The sequence below is a fragment of the Myotis lucifugus genome, unplaced genomic scaffold (genome assembly GCF_000147115.1).
Source record: "Myotis lucifugus unplaced genomic scaffold, Myoluc2.0 scaffold_3994, whole genome shotgun sequence".
In the NCBI taxonomy this organism is placed as follows: Eukaryota; Metazoa; Chordata; class Mammalia; order Chiroptera; family Vespertilionidae; genus Myotis; species Myotis lucifugus.
The window spans coordinates 173-11,635 of NW_005875042.1; the positions used below are offsets into that span (position 1 = coordinate 173).

An 11,463-nucleotide genomic window follows, 5' to 3' on the forward strand; every position below is an offset into this window, starting at 1 on the left:
CAGTCCCATGAACAGTATTTTCTAGCATTTTTAATTTTTTTATATCGCCTCAAGTTCTTTGTTTTTATAATGTTTGTATGTATTTGATCTTGATGTTTTCTGCTGCTGCTTTTATATATTCTAACTTTTCTGAACTTTAAGAAAGCATTGTGTTTAGGGCAGCTATTTAAGTTTAAGAACCCCATCTTTTTTCTTTTTTTTTTCCTTTTTTAAAAAATGCTGCTGATTTCTTCCCAACATTCTTGGCTTTGTTCTCCTCCCCCAATTTTATTTGAACAATTAATTATTTCTGTACACCCATACTTCTCAGTTTTAATGACACATTCAGCAGTTTTTCTCCTGAAAGAAAAGGTCCTTAATTCAGCACAAGCAGGGGGCAGGGCCCATAAAATCTCTCTGCCCTGAGGAGCTGTGAGCCCGCCCCTGAATGTCCCAGTCAGACAAGAAAAGCCACAAATACCTTTAAATCTACCCCAGAATTCCAAAATTTCAACCTAACACAGCAAAATCACAGAGCAAATCAAAGTCCCTAGTAAACAAACATAGACAGAAATTTTTACTAGTTAGGCGTGCCGATTCCACCTCTGACCGAGAGCAAGCACTCTTCGGGAAGAAAACCCAGCGGCCGCTTGGGGCGTTTTGCTATTGGTCAGAGCATTCAGCCTTAAAGAAATCAAGCTCTTACAGACTTCCACACTTACATGAACAAATAATAATACCTAGGCAGAAAAACAAGCATCAAACAAACATCTGCACCTACACCCTTTCAGTGAACAAGTACTTTTACAGTCTTGGGATCTTGAGCAGATAACAGGAACACTGCCTAAATCCCCTGATGGGGGCCTGACAAGAACAAATGTGGGGGCCTTTGGGGGGTATAAAGTCTCCATTCTTCCTCCATTCTTCATAGATGCAAAAAGACACAGGCTCAGTTAAGGTAAAGATTGACCTTGTCAGGGAAGATACCAGCCTAGGACGTGACTATCCACCATAACTGCTGTTAGTGAAAATTTTAATTTCAGACCCTCCTTTGTGGTTACTTTAGGTCTTTGAGTTTGCAAGACTGCCATGCAGGACTTCCCTGAGCTTGTCAGGTTAGCATGTGGCCCCTTTTGTCCACACTGGGCATGTGCTTTGTGAACCTAACCAGCCACCAAATGATCCCTTACTGGACTGTGCAGCCTTATTCTCTCTGGCAGTCTACGAGAGGACCAGGACTGTCTTGCTTGAGCAGCTTGTTTTTCCCAAGGCTGCTCTGAGAGCCAAAGAGAGAATCCAGGAGCTTTGCCCATTGGCAAGTAGCTAGTTCAATCCCAACAATCTTAGCTGATTTAGAAATGATTTAATAGTTTCCCTTAGACAGCACAGACTAGGGGCCAAGCATCCTTAGTACTAAATCTATAAGGTAGATACTGTTATCATCATATCTGCTTCACAAATTGAGTAACTGAGGCATAGAGAAGTTGGGTAACTTGCTCAAGGTCACACAGCTAGGAAGTAGAAAAACTGGGATCAAAAGCCAGGCCATGTGGCTCCAGGGCACTGTATCACACTGCCTTTCAAGCTTTAATATGGGCGTATCACTCTCATCATTAGGCACATATATTTGTTTTCCAAAGCACTATTCTTTTTTTTTTTTTAATATATTTTATTGATTCCTTACAGAGAGGAAAGGAGAGGGATAGAGAGTTAGAAACATCGATGAGAGAGAAACATCGATCAGCTGCCTCCTGCACACCTCCTGCTGGGGATGTGCCTGCAACCAAGGTACATGCCCCCGACCGGAATCGAACCTGGGACCCTTCAGTCCGCAGGCCGACGCTCTATCCACTGAGCCAAACCGGTTAGGGCCAAAGCACTATTCTTATTCTGTTATTTCACCTGAATCTTTCAATGACTCTTTGGGGGACAGGAAGGCCCAACTTAGAGATGAGAAAACTAAGGCTCAGAGAGAGATCACCCAGGGTTACAGCATAACAGGCACAGGTTTCATCTCAAGAGGGAAGAGGAAGGAAAAGAAATGCCCCACAATTTGAAGGCCAGAGAGAGTTGGGGGGCAGGAGGGAGGGGAGTAAGAGATCAACCGAAGGACTTGTATGCATGCATATAAGCATAACTAATGGACATAAGACACTGGGGGGTAAGGGAGGGTAGGGGTGTGTCAAGGGCGGGGGGGGAAAAAAAAAGGACACTTATGTAATACCCTTTGTAATACTTTAAGCGAAAAATAAAAAAATATTAAAAAAAAAAAATAAAAAGAAAAAAGAAAAGATACAAAAATAAAAAAAAAAAACGAAATGCCCCACAATTTAATGCCCAGACTCTACAGCGTCAATATGTTGTAGGCGGCGGAAATGGCACCAGTTGTCTGACCAGCAAAGTCAGGCCAAATCTGGGTTCAGCACCTCGGAACTTGGGTTCTGGCTAGGAAAGAAATCAGGGCAAGACCCAAAATGTAAGAGAACATTTATTGGATAAATTACAGGGGTAGAAAAAGTAATTCCTGGAAGAAATGGGCTTAGGAAAGGAGTTATGGAGGTAAATGAAGGGCCCTTGGAGCTTGGGAGTGAGGAAGCTAATGGTAACCTGCCTGGGGCAGAGAGAGGAGGGTGGGGGCAAGGGAAAAGGGAAAGGCATGGGCTAGCTCCCTAGTGGGAGAGCACACTGGGGTCTTGGTCCTAAGGGTTCTAAGAGTGGAGATTTTAGGGGAGGTCCCAGGGGAAGATCTCAATAGAATATTCAGTAGCTGTGGACGAAAGGGACCACAAGCTAACCTGAACAAGCTCAGGGGAGGCCTGCATGGCGGTCTTGCAAACTAAGAGACCTAAAGTAACCACAAAGGATGGCCTGAAATTAAATTTTAACTAAAAGCAGTTATAGTGGGTAGTTATATCCTACGCTGGTATCTTCACTGACAAGGTCAACCTTTACCTTACCTGAGCCTCTCTGTCTTTTTGTATGTTATCCATAATAACATACCCTTGAAATGTCTAGGTAACTTGTAACTTCACTTTTTCTAGACCCCTTGGGGCATAATCTATGTGCCTGGATGCCAGGACAGATACCACAAATTCCTTCACTATCATGTTAGTTGTTCCTGCACCCACCTAAGTATGTGTCTATCATTTTACTTTTTATCCAATCCCAGGGGTTTCCCCACTTTCTCCCGCTTCTCTAGTCTATCACCAATGGATTTCAGGATTTCATGTAACCCACCGTAGTCCCTCCTTTGATTGCAATATATAAGTATTGATGTAATCCGAAATTTTCCAGAGCATTATCTCAATTCATTGAGGTTCTGCTTCCTAGCAAATGTCAACAGATTGGTTCAAATAAACTCACAAAAATTCCTTACAGGTTTCAATTTTTTTTAATGTTAACGTAGCTTTCCTGGAGTGTCCATTCAGGGTGTGGTCTCCACCGATTGATTGGCTGGCACCAGGGCAAGGGGTGGGTGTGTGTGTGTGTGTGTGTGTGTGATTATTCCATGCAGCCAGTGGCTGGATTTGTTACTTCTGGGCCTGGAGCTGAAATCCAACTTGAAGCCTAGATGTTATCTCTAGGGAGGAAAGACCAGGGGGTCTAAACTGACTGACCAGCAGATACTCTAGGGGAGGGAAAGTCACCCTGGGGGCTTTGAGAAAAGGCTCACCTGTCCAAATTTCAAATGATGGACTAGCAAACAGAGGCATGGTGAAAATGAGATTTTAATAACACTCCTGAGAGTGGGTACCCATTGTACAGGAACATATTGATGTTTCTTTTTTTCTTTTTTCTTTTTTTATCTTTAAATTCTTTATTAGTTAAGGAATTACAAATGTGTCCTCACCCTCCCCCCCCCCCCCCATTAACCCCTACTTTTTTTTTCTTTTTTCTTTTTATTTTTCCTCTTCTGGGCGGGCTGCGGTGGGAAAGGCCGGCTGCCGCACTCCCTAACGCCTGGCCGCCCCGCCCAGCCTCGCCGCACGACAGCGGCGCCCCCTGCGGCCCCCGACCAGCCCGGAAGTCGCGGTCTCCCCCCATATTGATGTTTCTATCTCTATCTCCCTCTCCCTTACTCTCTGAAAACTTACATGCTTCTGATTCATGAATTACTTAATAAACCCCATTAGATCTTCAAATTTACTCAACTGAATTTTGTCTTTTAACAACATTGATAGATTAAAAAGGGAACATTTATGATGATTCTCTTAATACCCGCCTATACGCTCCCCAGGGTGGGTAACTACTATCCTGAATTTTGTGTTAACCATTAAGTATGTCGGTATTCTCAAGGCCTGCCGCTGCCCCCCTATCAGGTAATCCCTTTATTTAGAAACCGAACTCAAAGTCCCATTGTATGAATGGATAGAAGCAGAATGTCACAAGTTGATCAAGTCCGAGTTTAGATCCCAGGAAACCAAGCCTTTCCTATGCCTGTAAAAGTGGCCCCAGAGCAAATATTTTTGTATGTGTGATGTTAACCACACATACAAAAATATTTTTTTTAAAATCGTGGACTATTACAGATGTCCGCCATTTCACTCGCCCAGAGTAAATTTTGAATACTAAGCCATTTCCCAGAGCCTAAAGGGTGATTACCTATTCAGATCTCATTTGCATATCCAGTGCACATTGCAAATGGTATGGTCGTTTTCATGTTTTAAAAACTCCTTTCCGCCCTAACCGGTTTGGCTCAGTGGATAGAGCGTTGGCCTGCGGACTCAAGGGTCCCAGGTTCGATTCTGGTCAAGGGCATGTACCTTGGTTGCGGGCACATACCCAGTGGGAGGTGTGCAGGAGGCAGCTGATCGATGTTTCTCTTTCATTGATGTTTCTAACTCTCTATCCCTCTCCCCTCCTCTCTGTAAAAAATCAATAAAATATATTTTTTTTTAAAAAACTCCTTTCCTACGCAGCTTTTCTAAGTATGAAAATGTTATTTTCAGAATAAACTTTTGCTGGCAGTAACGCTGGAGATACATAGCCACCATCAGTGAACTAGGAGTTGCCAGTATCCTGGAAAAGGATTACCAGGGGTGGAGCCTCCTGGCGTTCCTTAAGGGCGTGACCACTGCCTTTCCTTTTAAATTCCTGCGTAAGGGCGATCTCTACCATTGTTCACACCAGGCTCTTGGCTTGCAGATCCCAGAGTTCAGGTTGCGGTTGCGGTTGCGGTTGCGGTTGCGGTTGCGGTTGCGGTTGCGGTTGCGGGTCCCGTCTGGGGTGCGGAGGTTGCGGGGCGATACTTGGGTTCTGGCTAGGAAAGAATTCAGAGCCAAGACCCAAACTGTAAGAAAACATTTGTTTGGTAAGTCACAGCGGTGTAGAAAGAGTAATTCCTGAAAGAAATGGGCGACCGGCCCAGGGAGAGGGGCAAGGCGGTGGACTCGGAAGCGGGGCTGGAGCGCTGGGTGCAGGACGAGTTGCACTCGGTGCTGGGGCTGAGCGAGCCGCACCTCGCCCTGTCCCTGATCCGCACCGCGCAGCCTTGCGGCTCGGCCCAAGAGTTCCTGCAGCGCCTGCGGGACACCGATACCCTGGACCTTAGCGGGCCGGCCGCGGACTTCGCCCAGAGACTCTGGCACAAGGTACCTCGGAAGGCGGTGGTGGGAAGGCCAGCTCGGGCAGCCCAGCCAGAGGCCCGCGCCCTGCCAGAGAAGAACCGATCCCATAAGTTGCTGGAGGACAGCGAGGACAGCAGTGAGGCTGGGAGCAGTCTCCAGAAGACGTGTAAGCGACCAGAACACCTCAGGAAGAGGAGACTCTGGGAGGAGGAAGAGGAGGAGGCAGAGGCAGAGGTTCCTGAGAACGGGCAGAAGAAGAAGAAAACAGAAAAGCAAGCGTCGGAGGATGAATGGGAGCGCACAGAGCGAGAGCGCCTTCAGGACCTGGAGCAGCGCGAGGCCTTCGCTGAGGGGGTCCGGCGGCGGGACAGGGGGCGCACTCGCAGTGTCCCGGAGCGGCCGGACAGGAAGGCTTGTGAAGAGGCCCAGAAGCGCCTCGGGATGGCTGCGGACGACCGCAAAGCCATGGTCCCCGAGCTGCGGAAGAAGTCCCGGCGAGAGTACCTGGCCAAGCGAGAGCGAGAGAAGCTGGAAGACCTGGAGGCCGAGCTGGCGGATGAGGCGTTCCTCTTTGGGGACCTGGAGCTGAGCCAACGCGAGCGGCGGGAGCTCAGATACAAGCGCCGAGTGCGCGATCTGGCCCGGGAGTACCGGGCGGCCGGCGACCAGGAGAAGCTGGAGGCCACCAGGCGCTACCGCATGCCCGAGGAGGCCCGAGGACCACCAGCGCCAGCTGTGGATGTGGTGGAGGAGGAATCGGGCGCCCCTGGGGAGGAGCAGCGGCCCCTGAAATTCGGGGCCCCAGACGCTGCCTCCCAGGAGCCCAGGTATCAGCTGGTGCTCGAGGAAGAGGACACCATCGAGTTTGTCCGGACGGCTCAGCTGCAGGGCGCGGAGGGGCCCTCGGCTCCACCCGTTTCCACCCGGGCCCCGCAGGAGGAGTGCATGCAGGCCGTCCGCAGCAGCCTCCCCGTGTTCCCCTTGCACCAGGAGCTCCTGGCTGCCATCACTAGCCACCAGGTCCTCATCATCGAGGGCGAGACGGGCTCGGGCAAGACCACCCAGATCCCGCAGTACCTCTGGGAGGAGGGCTATGCCAAGAAGGGCCTGAAGATTGCCTGCACTCAGCCCAGGAGAGTGGCCGCCATGAGTGTGGCCGCCCGAGTCGCCTGCGAGATGGGTGTGAAGCTGGGGAACGAGGTTGGCTACAGCATCCGCTTTGAGGACTGCACGTCCGAGCGAACAGTGCTGCGCTACCTGACCGACGGCATGCTGCTCCGCAAGTTCCTCTCTGAGCCCGACCTGGCGAGCTACAGTGTGGTGATGGTGGACGAGGCTCACGAGCGGACCTTGCACACGGACCTTCTCTTCGGGCTGATCAAAGACGTGGCTCGCTTCCGACCCGAGCTCAAGGTCCTGGTGGCTTCGGCCACGCTGGACACTGCCCGCTTTTCCGCCTTCTTCGACGACGCCCCCGTCTTCCGAATCCCTGGAGGCAGGTTCCCAGTCGACATCTTCTACACCAAGGCTCCGGAGGCCGACTACCTGGAGGCCGACTACCTGGAGGCCTGTGTCGTGTCTGTGCTGCAGATCAACGTGGCCCAGCCCCCGGGGGACGTCCTGGTGTTCCTGACGGGACAGGAGGACATCGAGGCTGCCTGTGAGATGCTCCGGGAGCGCTGCCGCCGCCTGGGCTCCAAAGTCGGGGAGCTGCTGGTGCTGCCCATCTACGCCAACCTGCCCTCCGACGTGCAGGCCCGCGTCTTCCAGCCCACGCCCCCAGGGGCACGCAGGGTGGTCGTGGCCACCAACATCGCCGAGACTTCGCTCACCATCGAGGGCATCGTTTACATGCTGGATCCAGGCTTCTGCAAGCAGAAGAGCTACAACCCCCGCACGGGCATGGAGTCGCTCACGGTCACACCCTGCAGCAAGGCCTCGGCCAATCAGCGAGCCGGGCGGGCGGGCCGGGTGGCTCTGGGCAAGTGCTTCCGCCTGTACACCGCCTGGGCCTATCAGCACGAGCTGGAGGACACCACGGTGCCCGAGATCCAGAGGACCAGCCTGGGCAACGTGGTGTTGCTGCTCAAGAGCTTGGGGATCCACGACCTCCTGCACTTTGACTTCCTGGACCCCCCGCCCTGTGAGACCCTGCTGCTGGCTTTGGAGCATCTCTATGCTCTGGGAGCCCTCAACCACCTCGGGGAGCTCACCACTATAGGTCGAAAGATGGCCGAGCTGCCGCTGGACCCCATGCTATCCAAGATGATCCTGGCCTCTGAGAAGTACAGCTGTTCAGAGGAGATCCTGACAGTGGCCGCCATGCTGTCCGTCGGCGACTCCATCTTCTACCGACCCAAGGACAAGGTCATCCACACCGACAATGCCCGGGTCAACTTAATCCTCCCAGGTGGGGACCACCTGGTTCTGCTAAACGTGTACACTCAGTGGGCTGAGAGTGGCTACTCTTCCCAGTGGTGCTATGAGAACTTCGTCCAGTTCAGGTCCATGCGCCGAGCCCGGGATGGGACCAGCTGGAAGGGCTCTTGGAGCGGGTGGAAGTTGGTCTCAGTTCCTGCCAGGGGGACTCTATCCCTGTCCGCAAGGCCATCACTGCCGGCTACTTTTACCACACAGCATGGCTGACTGTCAGCGGCTACCGCACAGTGAAAAAGCAGCAGACAGTGTGCATTCACCCCAGCTCCTCCCTGTTTGAGGAACATCCTCGCTGGCTGCTGTACGTCGAACTGGTCTTCACTACCAAGGAGTTCATGAGACAGGTTCTGGAGATCGAGAGCGGTTGGCTTCTGGAGGTGGCACCCCACTATTATAAGGCCAAGGAACTAGAAGATCCTCGTGCTAAGAAAATGCCCAAGAAAATAGGCAAGACGGGGGAAGAGCTAGTCCACGGGTGGGCAACCTTTTTGTGAGTGCGTGCCAAAACCAGCAAAATCTCTGACTCAAAATTCTTCTGCTTGCCAACCCTAATTTTTTGAGAACATATTATGCCTACTTGATATCTCTTAAGGTGTAGGTATGTGAAGAACCTTGAAGAAATAATAAAACTCATTCGAGCGAAAAAAACAGTATATGATGATGAAAAATACATTTATTTTTTAATGTATACATGTACACTGATAGTCCGACAGAAAACTTTATGACTCCGTTTGATAATATCAGTGGGACTTTTGCTGCTGCATCACTGATGACAGAGATTTTACATCAGGTTTATATTTCGTGACCTTCAGAGATATGCACGAGCTACTACTTTCATCCGTCAGGCTACTCCTATTACGACACTTAACAAAATTCATCACTGAGAACAAAGATTCACAAGTGTATGTGGATAAAACCAAAACACTGGTCGGATCTAGGAAGGCAGGGAGAGTTAAGGCAGAGGCATAGAAATTGCTCTTCCCTGCTCTCATCAATCTATGTCTATGGTCTTTAAGATAACTTGTTATGTAAAGTTATTTATTTATCTAAGATGCACCTACACTGAATTTATCTGAAAAATAAAAAAGTCGATATTAAGAAAAAATTGTAAATGGAAGATTATAAGAGGGTTTCCCGTGCCAGCAAAAGTTACAGGTGTGCCATGTTTTGCACGCGTGCCAGGGGTTGCCCACCCCTGAGCTAGTCTAAAGAAAAGGGATGTCAACAGGACCGGGCATCAGCTCCTTCTCCTTCACCATATTATTATTTATTTATTTTTTAATTTAAATTCTTTATTGTTGAAAGTGTTACATATGTCTTTGCCTCTCCCCTCCCCCACCCCCTTGTCTGTGTTATTTTAATCCATTAATAGAAACAGTTTTGTGGAAAAGAAAGGGTTGGTACCCAGTGGTGTTATGCCCAGATTTCAGGATCCCCAAAAGACCAACAGGGAGCCAGCCATGTCCGATGCAAAAGCAGAGAGTCTTTTATTCAAACCCGGGCTTGGCTCTCCTACCCTCCTTACTGGCACAGCAGCAAGTGGCAGAGAGAGGGTTAGCCCAGTGGGAAGAGGAGTTTTATAGGGGGGTGGAGTAAGGGGAGGAGAGGGGACTGTGGGCCCTGCCGATTGGCCAGGCGCAAGTCGGTGTCTCGTTACACAGGATGTGGTCGTATCTATGGTGCGCACTTCCCTTGATTGTCATTGGTTAGTTTAAAGAAGTCCTGGGTGTGGCTAGCAGAGGCTTGGGCTTCCAGGAAGAAGCCTTGCCGAGCACAGGGCTGCCCAAAGGTGGAGGATCCAGGGTAAGATGGAGGGCATAGTCCTCGCCCGTTCAGTGGTTCTTTCTGGCCATTATTAAGGACTCTATGGGAAGGTGTAAGGCCTGTATCCTGACAGCGTCCCGGCCATGGTTTGTTTGGTGAAGGGGAGCTGCATGGTGACTGTTAGCACTGACTCCTGGACCCTTTCCCTTCCGTTCCCCAGGCAGTTACCAGCTCTGTACTGTAGATGAGCCTGGGAAGACACGAGCATTTCTTTAATTATTGTCAGCTGAATCCAGCAGCGTTTGCAAAGCCACCTCCTGGAAACACGTTTTGCAAGAGGCAGGAGTGTCGTCAGCTTGACCTTCATCCCAGGGGTCAGGGGGTAGGTTTTGTTATGTAAATCCAGCCAAGCACCTGGAATGAATACGACTTGGGTCCACCCAAGAATGTACATAATCTCCTTTGTCTTGATCTTTAGTAAAACTTCTTGGTATTGGCTCTGAGTCCCTGTCTCTCCATCAGAGGACAGTGGTCCCACCCACCTGCAGCTTTTTCCTTCTATCTCTGTGTCTGTCTCTTTCATTTTCTCAATCCCCAGCAGCCCCTACTCAGGAACCGAACTGCTCTCTAGCTGGGCTGGACTCGGAAAAGAGAGAAATATTTACACTGTACAGTATGAAAAGCCTGCCTTTTTAAAGTGGGAGGCCACTGTTCCGTCCTGCCCTTGCGGTGCAGCCCTGGGACAGGGACAGGACATGCAATGGATAGACCAGAAGGGAGGCTCGACACACAGCTAGCGTTTGCCAGCAGTTAGTAGAAAATAAAAACCATTTTAAATAATAAAATAAATAAAATAACAAATGCATGGAAAAGAAATGGGCTTAGGAAACAAATTATAGAGGTAAAGGAAGAGCCTTTAGAGCTTGGGAGTGAGGAAGGAAATGGTAACTGCCTGGGGCAGGGTCGGGAGGGAAAGGCAGGGGTGTGATCCTAGGAGGGGAAACCCCTGGGTACTCCTTCCATAAGGTTTTAAGTGTGGAGATTTTAGGGGAGGTCCCTGGCAAAAATTTCAACAGAATATTCAGTAGCTTTTCAGGACTGTTGTCTCCACTGATTGATTTGCTGGGGTCTTTATTTCATGCAGCTGGTCATTATTCCATGCAGCAGTGCTGGTTTTGTTGCTTATCTGGGCCTGGAGCTGAAATAAAACTTGAAGCCTAGACGTTATCTCTAGGAAGAAAAGTCCAGGGGGTCCAATCCTCTTACCAGCAGAAATGCTAGGTGAGGGAAAGTCACCTTGGGGGCTAGGTTCCACCCTACAATTGATTGGCCATTGCTAGTCACCTGGGGCTTTCCATTCTGGTGACCTTCCATATCTGACCCATTGCCCTTGCTCTGCTCATGTCTGTCTAACTGCCTACAAGTCCAACCCCTTTTTAATTAGATGGCATTGGAAAAGCTCCCCCAGGCCTGTCCCCACTCACCTCTGTTTATTCATTTCCTCTTCCCCCCCTGCCTACCTCCTCCCTTGTGTCTTATTTCTTTATCTCCCACATCTAGTCAGCCAACCATTCATGCTTTCAAGAAACGTTTCTTGAACCCAGGAGGTGCCAGTTTTTGTGGTCAATGACAGGGATATTGCTGTCAATGTTGGAATTCTCTCCTGAGAGGGCCAATACTGAGTCAGCAGCTACCATCTGCCTGCTGTCTACTCATA

General features: G+C 49.8%; 1 pseudogene; it reads left to right on the forward strand.

The window, feature by feature from the left end:
- The first annotated feature begins 5,330 nt into the window (after window positions 1–5,330).
- LOC102441306 lies at window positions 5,331–8,476 on the forward strand (annotated as a pseudogene).
- The last annotated feature ends 2,987 nt before the right edge of the window (window positions 8,477–11,463 follow it).